The sequence below is a fragment of the Cricetulus griseus genome, chromosome 5 (assembly GCF_003668045.3).
Source record: "Cricetulus griseus strain 17A/GY chromosome 5, alternate assembly CriGri-PICRH-1.0, whole genome shotgun sequence".
Classification (NCBI taxonomy): Eukaryota; Metazoa; Chordata; class Mammalia; order Rodentia; family Cricetidae; genus Cricetulus; species Cricetulus griseus.
Window position 1 is genome coordinate 10,506,372 of NC_048598.1, and position 22,073 is coordinate 10,528,444.

The following is a 22,073-nucleotide window of genomic DNA, read 5'->3' on the forward strand; positions in this document are numbered from 1 at the left end:
GACAGTGCTGACTGGCTTGCATGCAATCCCCATCCTTCAATACATTTTAAATTTAGTTTATCCCACTAATCATAGCATTAACAATAACACTTCTGAGAATGTCACTTTAACAGGGGTGGGGTATGTATTCTAAAGCATAAAGCATTGCATCCCTATGATGTAATCTGTTTCCACCAGGAGCACAAATCCTGCGGGCAGCAGATGGATCTCAGTGAGGGATGCTCAGACCAGCAGAAGATCCAAGTGTCATGTCTATAAAATTCCCATAGCTCTGGCTTCTCTGAGAAGATAAGGTTTAAACTAAGGCATGGTTAAAAGATGACGATGGCTCCAGAAAGCCCAAGGAAGTGTATTACCATCCAGAAAGGAAAGTAGCAAGGGCTGTAAGGCAGGAGAGAGCTGGAGCACATGAAGAATGGCAAAGACCAAGTTATAGATCAGGGAGAGGCCAGGTCACTGGAGGCCAGTACTGTTGATGGCACATCAGTGGTGATCAGACATGCTTTCTTAAGGTGTCACTCTGGTCACTGTGGACCATGTCAGGATGATCATGGAACCTACGAGCAGGCATCTGCCCAAGATGGCTTTGAGGTGATTAGAGTTAAGAGAAAGAACCAGAAATGGCCTAAGGGAAGGTGGTGTTGGGAATAACTCTGGACACGTAAGGCTTTATGTGTGTCCTGAATGAAACACTGATAACACAACTGCTCTGCCAAGTGTGGTGGACAATGACCACCAACTCTCAGATGGGCAAGAATGTAAAGCGTTTAAGTGTGCTGGGAAAGCCGCCATAGAAGAAGCACTGGTTGGGGGATGTAGGGTAATCAATGGGAGGTTGTGGTGGTATGGGTACATGGACACTTGTATGAGGGATGTGTATGTGTGCATATACGTGTGAAGGCCAGGGGTCAACGTTGGGTGTCCATCCACATTACCTCCTAAGACAAGATCTCTCGGTGGAACCCGAGGCTCACTGACTTGAGTAGGTTGACTGAGCAGGCAGCCCTAGACATTCTCTTAGCTCTATCTCCACAGTGCTGGGATTAAAAGTGCTCTTCATGTGGGTGCTGGGATCAAACTCCAGTCATTGAGCCGCATGACAAGTGCTTTACTAACTGAGCCATCTTCCCAGCCCCAGGAAATTGTCTCTTGTGACCACAGAAAGATGATCAGACCCTGAGTGTATACAAAGTGTTAGTTTACAGTTTGGGAGGCCTGATGCCATTTTGGCAAGGGCTTATTTGATGGTGTCATCTCATGGCAGATGACATCATGGCTGGCATGTGTGCAAGAGGAAGAAACCACATGGAGAGACAGGAAGCAGGAGAAGGGGTAGAGTTGGGCTTATTATTTTAGTCACAACTCTATAGAAATAAAACTAACTCAAGGTCCTGGGAAATTTCCCTAACTCCATCCAAGGGTGATATCCTTTATGTTCTAACAGATTTCCACTAGGTCCCAACTCTTAGAGGTCTCACTTCTTAACATCACCATAGTAGATCATAGAGACATCAATGTCAGGACTATGGTATAGACCCGGTATTTAAGCATGAAACAGCCATGCAGAAATATAGAGGGTGGTTCTGGCATTGTGTAGTAGGCTCAAGGGCCCCCAAGAGGACTGGGACAAGCCTGGCATACACCCATTAAAAGCAAAAGTCAGTCCTTCTGCTACTTCACACTGCTTGATCAGGTTAGTTGCAATAATCCCAATGCTTGTAAAACAAGAATTACCCTGCAGAAGGTTGGGTCTTTTGTTAAACTGAGAATTATCTATCCAAAATTCCCTAACAGTACACGTAGATACTTTTCACACAGCAAAAAAAATTCTTACTGCATCGTTGCCATTTAGATAATGGGTGGAGTGTCACTTGGTCATTTAGGAAGGGCTTGTATGTGTGGAATAGAGAGAGGCAGACAGAGAAGTAAGGAGGGAGAGAAAAGAAGAGAGAGGAGAAAAAAGCCATGGCACAGTGTCCAACCACAGTGGCTTTGTGTGTAACAGATGAAGTCATTTGTTTGTAATTGCTTAAAAGAGATGTTTACCCAAGGAGCTGCTAGCCACATCGAGACGCCAGCCTGACCTTCATGAGTTTGCTTAGACAAGTGGCAGCGGTCAGTACCACATGGTGCTGCAGCAAGAGTCCTCATGAGTCCCTTATTCTGACCCGCTGAGCAGGACACCTTTCTTCAGACACCTTAGCCATGGCCAGAGCAATCCCCTGCATGTCTGGGACTTTCTGAAGGAATTAGTGGGACCCTGGTCATTTGATATCAGATAAGGGAATGGTCCAAATTATGGGTTCATTGAGACTGAATAAAGGAAGAGAGGCATCAATGAAGGACCACCCTTCTCTAGAAAACTAGACAACATGCCACTAAAAAAAAAAATCCTCTCCTTCTTCTGCATAGAAAGTAAACACTTGTGTAGCCATTTCTTATGATTTCTCTAGAGAAGTATGTTAGTATCAAAATCCAGTCTAGCATCACAATAAACATTTTCTCTCACTGAAACTGAAACCTTGGAGCTACTTCTTAGATTGATTCTGAAAAGGCCGATGATGAGCACCACTAGCAAAGGTCTTGGCCATCTCACAAGCTTGGGCATGTCATTCAATCACTTGGACATATATGGTACATTAGACCAGGCAGCATGTGGCTTGTGTCTCCACCAACAGCCATGAGATACCCAATGGGACAGCAGTGGTCACCATGTCTCCAGGATCAGCAGACCAAATTCTTCTCCATTCTGACTGCTGGATTTCTGCCTTCACTAGATAGGTTGCCCCTGCCTTTCCTCTCTAGGGTATGTCATGCTTCTCCAAATCCAGACAAGTCTCCTGTCGGTGGGACAGACATCACACTACATGTCTTCATTTTAGTGGGATATATGAACCTTGGGTTCTAAGTACACCTGTGCCTGATGTGTCTCATGGCCCCTTCATTATCAGCAGGAAAATACCCCGGCACGGCCTCTACCTCCTACCCTTCACTGACAGGTGCAAGTCAGCCATCTCAAGAGCTCAGGGCCTTAAAACTGGAACAATTCACTTCATCTCTGAAGAGAAATTACAGAGTGTTGGCAGCTACATGCAGCAAAGCCCCTGCCACCAAGGGAGGAATGTTCTGTCCTTCAAAACACATCGATTTCTTTTGAATTGATAGGACACAAGCACTTAGAATGCTCAGCCACCACACTTTGTCCTTTGGCGCTGCAACATCTAAGTACTTGAACAATGCCTTGAGAGGAGCATTATGTGACAGCAAACTTCCAAGAAAGGCAGATTTTACAGATACGGTGCATCTTTAATCTCCTTTTGAAAACATACAACATGTTCTGGAAGGAAACACAAGCAATTGTGACAACAGAGAGATGTCCGTAATAAAGAAATTCTTTTGACTCCCCATGAGAAAGAAAGGAGCATTGTTATAGGATATTGTTAAAGACACACCCTGCCCCCAAAGAAATGTTCCCTTAGAATTAGCTGTGACAATGGGGATAAAAGCACATGCCCCAAAACTGTCTTTTCTCTGCCTCCCTCCTTGTCTCTCCAGCCTCAGGGAACTATCTCTTTCTAACCCCACCACAGAACAAAGGCCCCAAAAGAGGTTCATGGACATTTCAAGAGATGTGTCAAATGCTAGCGGGTAGTTCTTACCCCAGTGTTTAATTAGTCCTTGAAGAAATCACATGCTAAATTGTCAAGGTTGAGTTCCTGTTGGTGGATTTTGTTAGTCTATTTTATTTCTTAGGATCTCATTACACAGCCTTGCCTTCCCTGGAATTTGCTCTGTAGACCAGACTGGCCTTGAACTCACAGAACTCTCGTTGCCTCCGCCTCCCGGAGTGTTGGGATTGAAGTTTTGTTCCAACCACACCAAACACTCTTGTTTTGTTTTTTGAGGGTTTGGTTTTTCACAGATTGGTCCTTTGCTGTGTCTGGTCTTCTCCCTTTGCCTCACTGTATTAGTTTCATTTCTGCTGCCGCGATGAAATAACCTGACAAAAGAATAAACACATGAATCCTGGCTTGCTAACTTCTTTGCTCTTTGTGCTTAGGCAGCTGCCTTTACTCTTCCACAGTCCAGGAAGGATCCCATTAAATGGTGCCATTCACAGTGGGCTGGGTCTTCCTATATTAAAAAACATCAGCACAATCGCCCACCCCTGATAGGCACACAGGCCAACCTGATCCAGACAATTCCTCAGATGAACTTCTATTCTCAAGTGATTCTAGGTTTGTGGCAAGCCGACAATTTAAAACTAACCAAAACATTTACCATTTCCCTGTATTGTTTTACCACGAAGTAAAACTCATGTCTCATGTCTCCCATGAGAGCTTGGTGTTGAAGTGGAGGAAACAAAAGAACTCGGAACTCCAGATAGGTAGCAATCGTGACTCAAGCAAGTTAAATGTGTTGCAGATGAATCTTTATCTTCTTAAATGAAATGTACTCACTTGTAAATGAATCAGCAATCATAAATGTAGTACAATCTGTGGATACAATGAAGACATACCAGTGGGAACTAACAGTACTTGCTATGAGACTAGGCCACGGGGAAGAACCATGTGTATTTTCCAAAGATGTTAAATCAAAGAATTCTAAGGAAAATAGAGAGACAAACACTGGTAAAGGATACTTATCCCAAACCAGAATCTATTGATTGGCACAGTAGACAACACAATTAGACAATAGAAAATCAAGTAAAAGTTACAGATATTGGGATGAGACAGTGAAAGAGAACTTTTATATAGATTATGTTATTCTTTGTACAGAATAGCAAATTAAATTATAGTAAATAGTACAAGATGGTTAAAAATTACTATATGGCTCTCAGTTAAGTAATTAAGTTCCACATATATCTTCCTTCTTTGGTCTTCCTAAGTGCATCACTTTTCTTTCCTCTGGTTTCATTGTGAATGTCAAACTTTGGGTTTTTCTAGAAGAAAAACTCTACATGTATTCCATAAATTTTCCCACATCTCATCAATTTTACATTGTACTGCCAATGTAGCTGAACCCATGAAAACAAGCATAATAGAGTAGTGGGAAATAACAGGATAGACAAGATGGCTCAGGGGGTCAAAGTGCTTGTTGCCAAGTATAATGACTTGAGTTTAATAGCTAGGATCTCACTTGGTGGAAGGAGAGTTGCGCTCTCTCGCTCTCTCTCTCTCTCTCTCTCTCTCTCTCTCTCTCTCTCTCTCTCTCTCTGACACACACACACACACACACACACACACACACACACACACACACACACACATGGCGCACATACCTGCACACATACACACAAAATAAATTAAGAATATGTATCAATAATAAGGTCAAGGTGATGTCCTAGGTGGTCACTTTAGCACACCAGGAAAGGCCTCTTGATTCAATTCCACATTTCAGATTTGTTCAGATTAGTTGCAAAACCACATAGCAACCTGAGGATGAAGGCTCCCCTGAAGACACAATGAGGCACTCCCAGAAGACTGGGTGGGCTAAGCTTAGTGCTAGAATGAAGTATCATGTAGAAAATTTGTGGGGACACATTAAAGGAGAGTAGGAGTGCCCCAGAGGACACATCTTTTCATATTTTAAGATCTCAGAGACAAATATTTGTAATATCCATGGCATCATAGCATCTCAGTGGCCGGCAGCAGCATTTGTGACTCAGCTGTCATTGTATAGCCTTGATAATAGCTGTTCATATTTGCATGTGTCCTCTTGAAAAGCAAGCATTGTTGCTAGTTGCCATTTAAACTGTTTTCAGAAACCTTCCCCTGTAATTTAACTGTGAAATTTGGATGCAGAAATACATGGAAATAGAGGATCAGGGCAGCACATTAGTATTAGCTGTACATTCCCTCATTGGACAGAGAATCAGGGCTCTGCATGTCTTGCAAAGCAGCTGCCAAATGCTTCCCTGGACCTCAGAAAGGAATATATCCCCCAAGTAAATGGAGCCCTGTTACATTTTGTTCCTGCTGTGCATGGAAAAAACATTATCGTCACACACTAAGCAGTGCTATTGAAGAAAAGAGAAATGACCAAATTTCTTGAAACAGACAGAAGAAATTTCAAAGCAATAAGAGGTACGATGTCTCATCCATGCATAATGCAAGACTATTGTCAAAGCTTCAGATATCAATTGAACTAAACTTTCCTGATGATTTCAAACGGACACTGCCATAGGTCAAGTCCCATGCGTAATAAAATTAGAACACATGAGTTTGCCAAATAAGAAATAAAAAATATCAATGTGCTTTGGTTGTTGTTCTTATGTCCCTTTAAGTGATACTGGGAATGCTACAGACATTCACAGAGGAAGATGCAGGCTCATGATACCCAGTCACAACTCCCGCTCTATAATAATGCTTCACTTAAATATTTCTAGCCCAATTTGCAGACATTTAACTATAAACCACAAAATGGCCACAGGGAACGAAGCTTCCCCCAAAGATGTAGTAACAGCATTGCCGCTAAGTGCATGGACTGTGGCTTAGTTCTGGAACTGGCTGAATGGATGTTCTGGTGTGTCTCCCAGGGCAAGTAGGCACATCCTAGACCGAGAGAAGATGGCAACCAAGACATAGAGGAAACTAAGCCCATTTGCACAGCAGCTTCTCCGTGGCAAGGTGCCTTGCCATGCAGACATGTGACTAAAATGGCAGCTGGGCCCCTGATACTACACAGAGTTCTGGGTAGCCACCCAGAGGTGGCACATGCTGTGTCCAGCTGCTTAAAGAGCTACATGATTCTGGCTGCATCCCTGTTTGCCTAGAGTAGAGCTTAGTGTTTACTTGACACTGCAGGAAGATTTTTGAATTGCAATGTCATAAAATCCTTATAGTTTCCACATTGTCCTGTAGAATACTGAACACATGGAAGGCCCCCGATACATTCATTGTACGGTGGCCCAAAAGGCCAAAAGTTTACATGAGCTTGGTCATCAGGAATGACTGCCAGTATATGTACATGTTTTTCTTCTTTTGGTTACTTTCTTTGTCAGTCATGCAGAGGTGTCCTTCAGGGTCTTTTATGATGTGCCTTCTCCGGAGTCCGTGCTGCATTTACCTCGGCTTGTGTTCCTCTCTGCCATCTCACCCAGGTCTCTGAGCAGAGAAGGCTTTGGGGGCTTCTGGTCACTTCATTTTCTTTCTTTTAAATCTGTATCATTTCTGTGCAGTGAAAATGAATCATCATTGGATAGAAAATTCTTTTAAGTCATCTTGGTTTTAGCAAAGGCCAAACAGCACGGCTCTGCATTTAGCTAAGTGGTTAAATTGAAGCTCTTATACTGATAGGAAATATCTGAGACATGAATTAAAAATAAACAGTGGGCTTGGGGGTGAAGGCTCGGCAGCTAAGAGTGCTATTGTTCTTGCAAGAGACTGGAGTTCAGTTCCCAGCACCTGTTCTGGGCAGTTTACAACTTCCTGTAACTCCAGCTCCAGGGGATCACGTGACCTCTTCTAGCCTCTGTAGACACACAGGTGCAAATACACAAACACACACAGAGAGAGAGGGCGGGGAGAGAGGGAGAGAGAGCAGATTAATTTCTGAGTGAAGAATTTGTAGTCTAGCAAACATGATATTGAAGACACTGACTAGATGCAGAAGGGAAAGTGAAAAGAAAGACAAGAGATACTTGGATGGACAGACTGACAGATATTAGATGCTTCATGCAATAGGCTTGTGCTTTAGAATCAAGCAAATACACACCTTCTTTAACAATGACGTAGGGGAAAATCCCACAACAATACAAACAAAAGCAAAGCAGAAAGCCTCTTCCATGCTTTCTGGATTTACTTTACTATTATTAAGAGTACTGGGGATGTCTTTGTTTTAAAAAGAACATTCTATTTCAGAGCTAAGACTGATTACAAGTTTATGCCAGCCAAGGAAAGACATTGAATACTGTCACCCCAATTTACCATGTCACTAATTTGGCAACAGGGGGATTATTCTTAATGGATTGAAAGAAAAGTATCATTTGTTTCCCTGTGTGTATCTAAAGCTAATATTTCATGCTTCTTAAATTTCTAAGCTATCATGTCACAGACTGCAAGCACTGGCAGGAACATCAAGACATACCTATAGCAAATCCCCTCATTTCACAGAGGAGAAAATAGCTAAGTAAATTGACTACTGCCAAACCTTACAAGCTGCCAATAGAGCCAAAAGTAGAACCCGAGTACTGACTTTTTCAGCTCTCTTCCCAGGACAGGTTTGTGGATCACGTGACCGTTACCAAGGATACCCTTCTTACTCATTGGACTACAGGCTGGTGGCAGTAAAATCTAAGAATGCCAGGAACCCCTCCTCTTTAGACAGTTTCTCAAGCTTACTAACCACAAGAAAAGTATATGAAGGTAGATTTTGATTGGAGGAATTCATACTTAAACCTAAGAGATCAAAAGTCGTAACATGGCTGCCCCAGAAAGACAGCTATACAAGAGCAAACTGAGAGACAGTGGGTGCCTCTTCCCACTTCTCAGGTGAGGAAACAGACACATAGATACACACACACACACACACACACACACACACACACACACACCACCACCACCACCACCACCACCACCACCAACAACAACAACAACAACAACAACAACAACAAAATAGACAAAAACCTCATGGCCACAGACAAAGTAATTTGAAGCAACTCTTTCTCCATGCTGGGCTGCACTCTGCAGCGTGGTGTCTGTAGCACACTGGAGACTTAGCTAGGCCTCTAGCCAATCAATAAATAATGCAGAGATGAGAGATTGAGGCCTCGGCAGCTCTACCAAGACCTATTAAAGGAATCTCAGTTCCCTTTGGAATTGCAGTCCTTCTCTCAGCTCTGCCAGGAGGTTTTTATTTTATTTGTTCTTGCAGTTTGGATGGCCTCCTCCATTGGCTGCGGGGTGGATTTGATTATGTCATTTCATTTGTCTCTTCCCAGCCTGTTTCTGTGGTTGAAGTGGGTTGGAAATGGACCCAGGACTCATTGTCTGAATGGGAGTGAAGAGAGTTTCTCAACAACCTTGTTCCCAATACTTACACTGGGAGGGTCCCCGTAACCTCAGAACTCCTCAGTTCTGTTTTTGTCCCAGCCTTACTCATACCATAATTTCCTGTAGTGCCAGACAATACCACCAAAGTCGGCAGCAGGCACTTTTCAGACTTAACTTGTGTGTGTGTGTGTGTGTGTGTGTGTGTGTGTGTGTGTATGTGTATGTATGTGTGTGTGAGTGTGTGTATGTGTGTGTATGTGTGTGAGTGTGTGTGTGTATGTGTATGTGTGTATGTGTGTATGTGTGTGAGTGTGTGTGTGTGTGTATGTGTGTGTACGTGTGAGTGTGTTTCACATTATGTACATGTGAAGAAAGGGTGCACATTCCTGTGCACATGCGTGTGCATGTGAGGCCAATATTAGATGTCTTCCTCTGTTGCCTTTCACGCCACTTTTGGAGACAGGGTTTCTAACTGTCTGAGTCAGGGTTACTATTGCTGTGATGAGACACCATGACCAAAGGCAAGTTGGGGAGGAAAGGGTTTATTTGGCTTCTGCTTCCACGTCACAGTTCATCATCAAAGGAAGTCAGGACAGGAACCTGGAGGCAGGAACTGATGCAGAGGCCATGGAGGAGTGCGCTTACTGACTTGCCCCTCTTAGCTTGCTCAACCTGCTTTTCTATAGAACAGGACAACTAGCCCCAAAGACGGCACCAACCCCAATGGGCTGGGCCCTTTCCCATCAAATACTAATTAAGAAAATGCCCCAGAGTCTTGGCTGCACCAATCTTGGAGCACTTCTTTTTTGTTTGTTTGTTTTTTGTTTTTTCAAGACAGGGTTTCTCTGTGTAGCTTTGGAGCCTATCCTGGCACTTGCTCTGGAGACCAGGCTGGCCACGAACACACAGAGATCTGCCTGCCTCTGCCTCCCAAGTGCTGGAATTAAAGGCGTGCGCCACCAACGCCTGGCTGGCTGCACCAATCTTACAGAGGCATTTTTTCTTGATGGAGGTTCCATCCTCTCAGCTTACATCATGATAACAAAAAGCTAACCAGCACACTCACTAAACCTGGGGCTTACCTACTTGGCTGGACTGGCTGGTTAGCAAGCCCTAGGGATCCACTCTGCTTCTTTGGCATCAGAGTTACAGCAGCGTGATACAGCATTCCACCTTTGTATGTGAATGCTGTGGTGTGAGTTAGGTTCCTCTAGATTATACAACAAACACATTGAAACTGAGACTTTCCTCAGCCCCCAAACTTAACTCGTGAGGCGGGAAGAAGTGCCTGTTATTTACAGTGTTTGACATCAGCACAGAAACCACAAAGTGGTTCTGCATTAATCCATAGCAAAGCTTTCCTGTGTGACTCCTGTGCATGCTGCGCACCGAAGAGCCAGACCATAAGCTGATGAACTGTGCTGAGAAGGGCTGAAGACGTTGCTCGTCAGCTTCCTTGGTATACAAGGAGGACCACTGACCAAGGTTTAAAATGAAAGAGACGAGTGCCCACTAAATCACTATCTGTGTAGAATATGCCTTCATAAGCTTCCAGGACATTTTAATGTGCTCTCCAAATGACACGTTGTGATCTGCACAGTCCTCTGTGAAGGAACCCTTGTAATCACAGCAATCCACCCCTGCAATTCAAGACAGCCTGCCTTTGGCAAGAGGAAGCAGCCATGCTTCCAGTTAGATGAAGGGACGAGAGAGGCTTGCTGCCGACGTTGGGAAGCAGCAGCCTCCTGCCTGGCATGCTGCAGCCATGCTTTCTTCCAAGTCCAGAGCTAGAGAACACATCTGCTCCTGGCAGGCCCAGCACTGCTTGCATGTTTTCCAGTCACAGGCCCCTGAGAATGCTGCTGCTGATTTTCTTCAGAGATCATGTCCTTTTACAATCCTGGAAGCATGAATGGAACCCCATGAATGGAGGCTGGATTACAGCTGTCATCCATTGCATTCTGGTTCTGCAGAGGAGGGAACACACCACACCTGAGCCAAAGGCAGGGAAGGCAAGCATCATGGAGTTATAAGCTCCTGGACTACTACATGGCACACTGAGAAGTTTCCAGAAAAAGCCAAGAGCATAGCTATAGTACTTTGTCTTTCACTCTCCACCACATTTTAACTAAGTAAGGGCAAACTGGTCAAACTTCCACAGCCATTCTCAAACCAACTCCAGCTTTCCTTCAGAACAGGCAGGAGATCGAACTGTTGGGTTAGCTTGTTTTGTGAGGTTTCTTGTATGTTTGGAGTCAGGGGATTGCTCTGTTGCTCTGTAACTGGATAGTTCCCTGCCTCACCCACCCCAGGTTTGTGACACAGTCCCTGGCTAACATTTTTTTTTTAAGTTCAGTGTGGCTCTGAAGATTGCTTAACCTTGGGGCCCTGTAACTCTCAGGAGGAAGTCAAGATTTGTATTAAAGACGATAATAGAGAATATGGAATGACCAAATGCCAAGTTGAATGATGGCAGCAATATAGTCTTAAACAGTTTGGGAAAGAGAAATTCACTGTGGATTTTTTAGTGGGTTATTTTTCAGCAGCATTAACAAACATAAAGAAACTTGATCGGATCTTCAAAGGTAGACGGGACACCACACTAAGAGTGGGGATTCCAGGCCTTCAGTGGGGAATGGATAAAGAGGTAAATGGTTTATCTGGGGCAGGGGCTAAGCTAGCCAACACGTCTCCACAAAGCCCGGTGCCAAAAGTGGCAAAAAGTCTACCAAGAAGACAAGCCAGGAGAGTCTGGAGTGAGCAGCAGAAAGACACTTAACACAATTGGATTTCCCTTCTGTCAGTGCTAAGTGTTCCCTATAGAAGCTGAAAGCTAATGTCTACCAACCAGATCATCTTGTGTGGCAACTGAAAAAAGAAAGCATTTTCAAATTTAGAGTCTGTGTAGCAACTGTCTCCTGCCTGTCCATCTTGTAGTTTTACCGAGCAGCAATAGCTATTAGTTTGCTGGGCACCGTTCTGAATTATAACAACGTTTTAAGATGGGCTATGTTGTCCCCGAAGAGGCAGGTTAGCACAATAACTTCTGAGGGAGGCAGATGGAAGTGTGAATCCCAGCTCAGCTAATGACCTCCTGGGAACCTTGAGGAAGAAACCAAATTTTGAGTCTCCATTCCCTGGACAGCTGTTCAGAATTTTGGACTCCAGATGAGATGGGACACTAGATAAAATATGGGTGGGAGTGTACCTGTCACGTGGCAGCTACTCAGTACATAGGGACTACTGTTACTCTTACCTTTTCCCCCTCTCATTTTTACTAGCTCTTTGAGTACGTCATGAAATGATCATACTCACCCCTCCCTCAACCCCGCCACACCCACACTCCATTCCCTATCCACCCTCCTTCTCACGTCCTTTTCTCTATTGTGATAGTTTTTGTCTTTATTTTTTTTTTAATCCATCAGCTACAACTTGTACTACGCATATACCGTTGGGTGTTGGACCTTCTACAGGAGTCTGGTTAACCTCCCAGGGCCCACATCCTTAAGGAAACTGTCAGCTGCCAAGAGCACCCCAGCGAGGGGAGAGACTTCTTGCCCACCTCCTCTGTCCACACTGGGATTTTGTCTGCCTTGAGCTTGAGTGTAGAGTCTGTGTGCACGCTGTCATCTGTGCAACTGACCCGCTCTTGTCCAGAAATCACTGTTTCCTTGTGGTCACCCACTGTCTCCAGACAGTCAATCATGTCACCTCCTCTTCTGCCATCATCTCTGCCCCTTGGAAATAGAGGATGTGACACAGCTGCCCACTTCATGGCTGAACATTCATCCCACAGCCTGTACGCCCCGCATCCTGACCAGGTATGGGTCTCTGCGTTAGTTTCCATCTTACCAAATTCTATGATACCTTGGAGTTCCCTCTTAGCTGTGTGCATCACAGGTGGGGCATGGCATCACAATCTTTAGTTACCTGTACTTTATTTTCTGTTGCTTTCCTTTTTTAAAAAAAATCCCAGTATATCCAAATTATTCCTGAAGTTCAGCCTTAAACTGCAGAGCCTACATGTTATCCAATGATGCCAAAGAGGTAAAATAGACCAAAGCCAGATGATACAAATACAAGATGGGGATGTGGAACCTATGAAACTCGAGGCTTGCCAAATCTAGAGACTACAAAATAAGCTAATCATTTAGCAGAACAACTGGCTGGACGGGTGGAATTATCAATTTAGTAACAGATTGTATTTGAATCCTGTCACCACTTCATATGGGATGGCCAGAAAATTCTAAGAGGTCAAATAAGTCAAGTCAGGAATAGAAACTGTTTAAAAGCCCATGCCTGGGGACATCATAGGCTCTGGGATAGAACATGCTAAATGGCCACACTATCAAATTGCCTTCTAAATGTTTATGCTTGTACGCACGGTCTTGAGCTGCTCTGTCTGTGGTCAGACAAGCTTCCTTTTGCAGTGAGCAGCAGTCAAAGGTGAGATGCATAATTGGTCAAGACGCTGAGAGTAACAGGCCTAGGGCTCCACCATAAATGTGACGTCTATATTAACCCCACCAGGACCAAGGCTCAGAGAATATCATGGGAGAAGAGAAAGGAAGAGGCAGAGAGTGGGGAAGAGCTCTGTGAAGTACTGACTTCCAGACATGGCATAGCCATTGCACTAGTGCACTTACCGTAAATGTGATGACCTGAACAAAAGCAACACAAGAGCAAGCCAGGCAGAGTCCAGCATACATGGGATAAATGATCTTAGGCCCCACCCTTTACTGAAGAGCTACTGGCTGTGCAGTTGCCAGAGGAAGGAGACATGGAGCCTGGTAAGTTTTTGATGCTCCAGTGAACGGCCCAACACCCATGGGCAGCTCAAGCCAGCAACACTAATCAGTGATACTGAAATATCTAAATATTTAAAGCAAACCAAAGACATAAAGTTGGGGGCTTATGATGAGATGGATAAGGGGAAAGCTGGATGGGGAAAATGAGTTGTAAATTTTGATCATATTTCATTGTATGAAAGTCTGAAAGAGCTTCTCTGTGGGTTGTGCTTGCTCCAGAGCTCACATTCCTTGTATCTGTTAGGTGTGGCCCCTAGGAGAATGGCGATCATTTGGTGGGAACAAATACTGCCTGGGAGAAATGATAATCATGTAATTTACATGAAATGTAGCCCTGGCTGGCCTGGAACTCACTATGTAGATCAGACAGACTGGCCCTGAATTCATAGAGATCTTGCATCTGCCTCCTGGGTGCTGGGATTAAAGCCATGCACCACTACACTGAGATGAATATTTTAATGTGAAAAAATTAAGCAGTAATTTTTTTGGAAAAGATCTCAGGAAGTGTAAACACAATGAAATCTAATCTTATATTTGAAAAATTGGTAAATAACAATGAAAAATATTAACCGTATATGAATTACGCCACTGTATTGTGTCAAAATGTTCAATGTGATGTTCTAAAAGATGTCATACCCAAAGTCAATGGAGATCTCAGAGGTTTGGGCAAGAAGAGGCCAAACCTCACAGTGAAGCATCAGTCCACACACTAAACAAAATTGTTCAGAAGTTTAAGGAATGGGTTAGAATTTCATTAAAACGAGTATGTGGCTATCCCATGAAAGTACAGACAAAGGAGCAAAGTTGCCAGTCAAAGAAGACCTAATGCATTAGCAGCCAGGAAAAGGCACAAAATGTAAAGCTGAGATCATATTTTATAAAAATAGTCAATAATTTTAAACTGTAAATACTGTAGCAAATTTCCTACCAGATTTAATGTCCTGTGGGGAGAGAGACATTGTGTCAGTTTTGGCCACTACATTGCTGGGATGTAAACTAAGTTCTAGTGGGGGAATTGTGTCCTTATTCAGCATTCATGAAGTGAACAATAGACACAGCTCACAATTCTGCCGCACTCCCTATGTTCCCAGCAGATAGCAATTCACTCTGGTAAGGTGAGGGACGTTAGCCCTGTTTCACAGGTGTGCAATCCAAGGCCCAGGGTTACTTAGTCAACATGTGACAGAGCTAGAACTTGAGCCCAGGCCGACTGCCGCAAGGGTTTCTGTATCTAATGAATGGCTCTGGAGGGCAGCTGAACAATCGGTGTAAAAAAGGAAACCCGGAAGGAACTGTACACCTAGAAATAAAAATACCAAGTTAGGACACATTCAAGGGTACGCATTTCCCCACTGTCCAAGTGGAGAGAGCAGAGAAAATGAAGAATTTATGTTACATATTCAACTCCCCTTTTCATGAGTTTATTTCTGTTGTTTAGTCAGTTGCTCGTGGACTTCTGATACACTACATTTTTTGATGTATTAAACGATTGGCTGTGAGCATTCTAATGCGCTTATTGCTCTTTTACTTTGTTGATGTGACATTATGGAGTGAGGGAAGCTTAGATGTTGATGAGGCGTTCGTGCTTACCTTTTCTCCTTCATGTTCAATTGCTTTTTATGAGTTGAGGAAGAAAGATGTGCCCATCCCCAGTGTGGATTCACCTGTGCTTGCTTCTCAGCATCTGTACTTTTCACTTTTCCTTGTATGTTTAAACCTACAATTCATTTCCAGTTATTTTCATGTAGGGTTGGAGAAATAAACTGACGCTCGTTTAAAGTTCTTAGTCGGTGGAGAAGTATACTTTACTGTCACAATGAGGTACACCACAAAGTGGCTCAAGAGGCCAAAATATAAAGGACTCACTGCTGCTGGCAAAGCTATTTAACCCTGGAGTTCATATCATTGTTGATGGGAATATAAAACATTCTAATAACCTTGGAAAATAACTTTGAGTTACGTGATAGTTGATTACAGTTGTCAACTTGACTGGGTCTGCAACCAACTAAAAAGCCAGCTGCTAGGCAGCCTGTGAGGAACCTCCTTGACTGGCTCATTTGAAATGGGAAGACCCACCATTAATGTAGGTGGCACCTTCAGTGGCAACCCACACGAAAGGAGATAGAGATGGAAGAAGGAAACAGAATTGTCTTCCTGCTTACTTCCTCTCTCCCGGAAAGTTCACCTACCTTGATGCTGCTATTGCTACATTCCTTCCGTGATTAGATCAGGCTTCCTCCGGCTTCCAACGTGGGCTGCATCCTCCAGACCTTCAGCATCACACTGTGGTTATGAGACATCCAGCCTCGTGGACTGATTCTGGATTCTGAGTCTCCCTAGAATGAAGACAGCCATGTTGAGCTACCCACACAGTGTTGGGTAAGCCAGCCTAATACATTCCCCTTTTAATACATATTTAGCATATCAATTCTACCCCTCTGGAGGACCTTAATACAAGTTGCTGGAATTCACTGAGTGACCACCAAGCATGAATCCTAGCAACTGCACATCCAATTATTTATGTAAAGCAAATGCAAAGATAATCCCACACCAAAACCCATGAGTAAATCTGACATCTTTATCTATATATGCTTTGAACTAAAATTCAACCAAACATCTGTCAACAGATGGAGGGACTCTTTAATAAAAGATGGAACTGCGGTCCACCTGCCATACTATTTAATAATACAATGTAAAGTCCTGTCCCATACACACAAACACACACATTATGTCTTATTTGTATTAAATGAGGCCAATGGAGCAGCCTAAGGCAGGGGCGGGGCGGGGCAGGGGGACGACGATGACTAACTGTGAAGTTCAGTGGGCACTTTGAAGCATGATGGGTGTCAACACCATGACTGGGATGATGGTACCTCTGGATACATTAGTCACACTCACTGACATCTTCTAGTCTAAGAAAACCATACTTCAGTAAGCCAAAATAAAAAGGGAAGATAATTGAATTGGTTTAAGAAATACAACACACACAAAAAAATCAAGCCCTTGGCAAAGGTCCCCTCTTTGTGAGAGTGCAGCGCAGTCTGCATGGTCTCATGGGCTTCGGTGATTCTCGCCAAATCACTCCCAGCCATTGAATCAAAGTGCCTTTTAAGATGAACTCAGGTAATCATGTGTTGTCTGCAAAAAGGAGGTTCTAAACTCCATTCATCTCCTGGGCATGTATTACAGACTGCCAATTGCTCTTGGACAACGGCCTGTGGGAGCTGCGTGATGTATATTCCCTGGAAGCTGGGTGCTGATTCACAGCTGTGGGCCACTGCTATAAACTTAGCACATGCTAATGAAAACTATCACTAGTGTAAGAGGTCATCTATCAAAAATGTATGAGACGGTATTGGACTCTGAGCCATGGAAGCTCAGCCACCCCACTCCTGGGAAGCCAGAACTTGGGACAGATGGTCAGCCTGCACAAGTAGCAAGGTTGGATCCCCAGTACTAATATGGTGTTTTGTGCTTGTGTTCTCAGCACTTAAAATGTGGAGACAGGAACATCAAAAGTTCAAAGTCATCCCTCAGCTACATAGTAGGTTCCAGGCCATCCTAGAATACACAAGACCCTAACTTGAAAAAAAAAAAATAAACAGAAAGAAAGAGGGAAAGAAAGAAGGGAGAATATAATCTAAATGCCTTATGTGCATGTATGAAAATGTCATAATGAAATCCATTATTGTGTATAATTAATAGGTAGTAATAAAACTTAAAAATCAAAGTAAAATTGTGGGGTGGTGAGATGGTTCAGCTGCCGGGAGCACTTGCCAGCAAACCTGATGATCTGAGTTTGATCTGGAACCCACATGATAACAGGAGAGAATTGTTCCCTTGAGTTGGCCTCTGGCCTCTGGAATGCCACGCCATACCATGTCGTGACACAAACAAACAAACAAATAAATATATAAGAAACAAATAAAATAAATAAATGACTCACATAAAATAAAACTTGGTTTTTGATGAACAATCTGGTAGTGTCCATGAAGTCAGGAAGCTATATAACCATCATCACTATCTAAATCTTTGTGGCGCCCTTTCCCTACTCCTGGAAACTATTTGAGTGCTTTTGGTCTTATGGGATTTGCCTATTCTGGATATTTCCTGCAAATGGAGCCATCTCCCCAGCTCTGTTTTACTGTATTTCTGAAAGAGAGATGCACTGAAAAGCTAAGAACAAAATGAGAGAGAGAGAGAGAGAGAGAGAGAGAGAGAGAGAAAGAGGGAAGTGCATTTTAGAGTTGAGCATGCCTGTAATTCCATGGCATGCATGCACTCACATTCACACACATACATGTAATCCATATGTATGAAAATAGTAATAAAAAAGTGAAATTAAATAAGAGCTTTAAAATGAGCTTCAAGTGAATGTGTGAGTTCATAGGTGTTGAAGAGCAGGCTGGGCCCTGGCTGCCTGTGTTCAGATGCGTCACAGGGACCTGAAGGGAAGGCACAGATGGGAACAGATGAGCTCCCATCCACAAGAAGAACCACAAGCAATAGCTCTAGTCCCACTCTTGACTTCCCATCCTTTCCCACATTACTGCTTATAAACAGCTCTGCAACAGCACCGCCAATAGGATTATCTTTTGATTGGGCCAAAGCCCAGCATTTCTGTGCCTTTGCTTCTGGTAATTGGATTTAGTGGCTTCGCCTTTAAAAACACAACCAATTTCTCAAGATTTCAAAGGGTCTGCTTGCCACTGTCTCGTAGCCTTTTTAACACCTACTCTTTCTAGTAGGCATAGAGTCTCAAATGAATGCGAAATACTCAAAGGAAAATCTTATTTTCAATAATTAATGAAGCCTCTCAGAGTCTCAGAGTGAAGAAATGTGGACTGAATTACTTTTTCTTGGATAAAGAGATTGGTGAAATGCCCATTCTGGGAAATTTCTGTGGTGTTCTGCCTCAGTAGTGCATGTGTCTACACTATAGATATTAAGATAGGAAGCCACCCACTGAAGGGAACCATAGGCCATGGCAGCCTGAGAGTAAGGAAGGGTACCAAGCCAGGCTAGGTACCTGCTGTCACAAATTGAGGTTAATTCACAGTCAGGAACCAGAAAGCCATAACTTGGTTGGTGTAGAATTAGCAAACAGCGATAGAGTCTGGGAGTGTAGCTCAATGGTTGGGTGCTTGCTTGAATGTACAAGGCCCTGGGTTCCAGCACCAGGACTGAAAGAAAGAAAGAGGAAAAAAGGAAAAGGAATAGCTAAGTTGGGCTTTTTGTTGTTTTGTTTTTTCTGTTTTTTGCCTTGTGTTTTGTTTTGTTTTTGCACACTTCTGATTCCAGCTCTCATGAGAGTGAGCTAGGAAGGCACCAAGTCTAATTCCAGCCTAAGTCATACTATGAGACTGTGTCTCAAAAAACAAATCAAAATAGTTGTGGCTGGAGAGAGGGCTCAGTAGCTAAGAGTAGCTGGTGCTCTTCCAAACAACCCGAGTTCAGTTCCCAGCACCCATGTTGGATGGCTCTCAACAATCTGTAACTCCAGTTCCAGAGGAGCAGCTGCTCTTTTCTGATCTCCATGGGCACCTGCACACAGCTAGCATACACAGGCAGGCAGGCCCATGCGTGCACACGTGTGTGCTTACACACACACACACACACACACACACACACACACACACACACACAAATAAATAAATATTAAATAGAAAAGACAATGCTATGTCACCCCTCCTTTCTCCTTTCTCCAAGAAAGTACTGATGTTAAGCATGGACTCAATTATGTAGCAAGTCCTTTGATGAGTACAGTATTATGGACTAGAAAGCAAAGTTGCCCAAATACCACATGCTCTGTAGACAGGAGGTAGGGGACATGTACAGTCAACAAGAAATACATGAGCTTTATATAATGATGACAAGTTGCCAGCCAATGGCAAAAGAGCAACTTGAAGGAAGCAGGAAAGGTGGTTTAGAAGAGAGGCAAAACCGTCAAAGGGGATGCTAATTAAAGGCTTGTGTCATGCTTTCGATTTAAAAGACACCCCGGGGCATATTCATACTTGTGAAAATAACAGAAATTCCTTAATACTTAACAATACATCACATTTAATAAACAGAATATATATATATATATATATATATATATATATATATATATATGCTGCAGTCTAAATCATTTCAGGTGGCCATTAAAACTACTAACTCCAGACATACTTTTGGTTTTATGTTAAGCAAGAGGCCTAATTATGAAAGTGTATAAACAACACAACTGCTATTGGATCTAAGAAGACCTTAGAATACAGGTTAGGGAATAAAGCATGATACTGGGGACAAGGAGTACTTTTTTTTTTCTAGTTTTCTACTTCAAATATCATGTTTTGTGGGCTCATATTATGTTTGCAATCAACTCCTTTGTCTTGCTAAGGCTTGAGAAGTTTTCCATTCTGTTCTTCTCTTGCAGGATGGAAAACATGGTCTCGATCTGCAGGCTTCCAGGAGACCGGAGACTCATTCATTCATAACAACTCCACCAGGCGCTGCCAGAGGAAACTGAGATGAGCAAAGTAGAACCAGCAGTAATGTCGGCTGACTGGAGTCTGAGCCCTCACTACTACACAGAGACTTGTAATTCATCTTCAATGACTGTCCCAGGATATAAAGTTCCATTAGCGTAATAGACATAATTTGTCTAATTCTTCCTCAACCCATGATCTCTAAAATCAAGATTTAACTATTAGGAATGATTACTGTATTGGTTGCTCTCTTGTTGCTGTCATCAAATTGCCTAACATAGACAACTAAAAAGGAAAAAAAAAAGAGTTATTTGGCTTGTGGTTTCTGAGGGTTCCATCCACGGTTGTTTGTACCAGTGCCCTACATGAAAACATCATGGCTTGCTTACTTCACTGCCGAGTGGGAAGCAGGTGCCCCAGAGGCCTGCCTCTTTCAACTAGGTCCCATGTTCTGAAGTTTCCAGAATCCTCAAAATAATGCCACTAGCTGCGACCAAGTGTTCAACATGTTTAAGCCTGAGAGGGACATTTCATTCCAAAACTGCACCCATCACTCTAGTTCAAAGTGCAGTGTGTAAGTGAAAGTTACAGGAAGTTCCCAGTCTTTTATGTTTCTGTGTAATGAAGGCAGCCTCAGACTTTTACCAGTTTGAAAAGCTCCTCTTTCTGCTATAGGAACTTTGACAAAACATCCTTGCTGACAGCTGGGCTTCTAAAGAAGCTCAGAGATAGAAATCTTAATACGGGGTAGGTAGAGAGAGTGGGGAAAAAGGAAGGAGGGGTCCCTAACCACAGCCTTGGTGGAGATCCCCCTGGTGCCCTCAAAATTAACTCTCCACTTTGCATGTGTAGCCTCAGTATGGAGAACAGGTGCTTGTAAGCCGCCCTCTCAAATGAACCTGAGCAGCCGACATCCTGCAGGTGTACCCCTGATAAGATCAAGGAGACCTCAACCCTGCAGGAGAGCGCGACAGAACTTCCGGAGTGAGCTGGCTGGAGATCACATACTGCTTAGCTAGATACAACTGAGTTAATAATGCCAAATTGGTGTCTCCAGTACTATTTGGTGAATAGAGTCACACTGTAGTTATCTATATAGTGAACTAGGTGGGTGGCAGACATGCCTCTGGAATTTAGACAGGAAGGCCCAAGGTTTTGGCAGTCTGGATGGAGAAGGGGAGCTGAGACCTCATAGTAAGAACCAAGCTTTTACCAGGATTGGCTATCTATGTGGGTGGAAGCTACAGGCCATCTGGGGCAGCCTCTAAAGATCCCACTTTCGTTTTTACTGTCTACCAACTTTTTTTCATTTAATAGTGTGTTTTTATTGATTTGAAATATATTGTTCTGTTGCCCTGATAAGCCCCGATTATAAACAGCACCAGCAGGATATTGACATGGACAGATAATTGGTCCAAATGGATTCCACTGACAGCTAGAGTGAAGATCATATTATTGAGAGGGGGGAAAAATAGATAAGTGACTACCTGACCCAAGGCTGCTTTAATGGAACTCGTGTCAAATGGAAAACTAACACTTAAGCCAGGTGGTGCCCTGTGGAGTTCTGCTCAGACAGCTTACCACCTGACAACATGTATAGTTTTTCTGGGAACTCTCTTCACCATAAGAGAGTACTACATGGTACCAGTACTGTGAGTCCAATCGCTGACTAAAATTTGATGATTTGAACTTCGACCCCTGAGCTAACTCAGGTCACTGCCCACTGACAGGGGAATGGAGTCATGAGCCAGCTGCACTGCTCAATGTCACGTCTCCAAAAGTCTGGAATTGAGCAAGAGATG

General features: G+C 43.4%; 1 long non-coding RNA gene across 1 annotated transcript; it reads right to left on the reverse strand.

Moving 5' to 3' along the window:
- Window positions 1-3,723: 3,723 nt before the first annotated feature.
- On the reverse strand, window positions 3,724-16,141 carry LOC113836087. The gene is made up of 2 exons (XR_003486062.1): window positions 15,991-16,141; window positions 3,724-4,000 (listed from the first exon to the last, which is right to left on the reverse strand). It is a non-coding gene; the product is annotated as an uncharacterized LOC113836087 (long non-coding RNA).
- Window positions 16,142-22,073: the final 5,932 nt, after the last annotated feature.